This window comes from Gekko japonicus, unplaced genomic scaffold (assembly GCF_001447785.1).
Source record: "Gekko japonicus isolate JY-2015 unplaced genomic scaffold, Gekko_japonicus_V1.1 scaffold4, whole genome shotgun sequence".
Classification (NCBI taxonomy): Eukaryota; Metazoa; Chordata; class Lepidosauria; order Squamata; family Gekkonidae; genus Gekko; species Gekko japonicus.
Genome location: NW_015165234.1, coordinates 1 through 1,074, shown reverse-complemented (window position 1 = coordinate 1,074; position 1,074 = coordinate 1).

Here is a 1,074-nt window from a genome sequence, read left to right as displayed (position 1 = left end):
CCCCCCAAAAAAAACCTTCCTTCGCCTCGGCTCCACCGGCTGCCCCTGAGTTCCTGAGGGCCAAATATGCTCCTCGCAAATATCCTCCTCGCGAGGAGTGGTTTTGGCTCCTGCGGGGCCGGGGAGGGGATATTTAAAGAGATCTTGTCGGGGCCGGGGAGGGGAGCGGATGCACACTGCAACTGAGGAAGGGTTCCATTATTGTGATGCAGGCTCTGAGACAGAAGGGGGTGTCCAAGAGGCCGAGCTCATAGACACTTCCGGGATTAAACGGAATTCTCCGCCACTTTCGTTACCAGTGCCAAGGTATCGAGAGCTTTCACCAGATTTCATTTTGATGCCGGAAGTTGCGAACGACACTCTAGGAGGAGGAACTCTCGGAGTTCATCGGTAGCTTTCAGTTTGGCGGCGTTTTCAGCTAGCGACGTCGTGTTCGCACGTGGTTCTGTTATTGGGCATGGAGGCGGCTGAGGTTTGTGTCGCTGCGAGTCCTAATCCGGGACTAGGGCTCTGTGGGACCTGGATGGTGATCAGAGGGGGGACCAAGCTCCTAGCCGCCCGTTACAAAGAGCCCAGGTGAGGGCGTGGGAGTTCTGCCTTGGACGGGGCATCTGAGGATCAGTCCGTGCAAAGAGCGAGATTTGATCCTCTATCCAAGCCTGCTCTAATAAGGGGGGGTTTGTTATGGAGGGATATTAAGGGTGATTCCTTTAATCGAATGCACGAATGTGCCTTATATTGGTAGATTCAGGTGGGTAGCCCGTTGGTCTGACGCAGCAGAACAAAGTTCGAGTCCCCCTCTACCTATATATGTGAACTGCTAACTTCCATTGCAGTGCATCTGAAGAAGTGTGTGCGCGCAGGAAAGCTTATATCTTGAATAAAACTTTGTTGGTCTTAAAAGTGCTGTACCACTGGACTACTTTGTTCTGCCTCATACTGAGTCAGACTATTAGTGTCTCTAGCTCAGAAGTGCCTGCTTTCTGAGATCCTTTCTGGATAAACATATCAGAGCATTAATCTTTCATATTTTCTGCCTTGATACATACTCTTGGAAGGGGTATATGCAAAGGT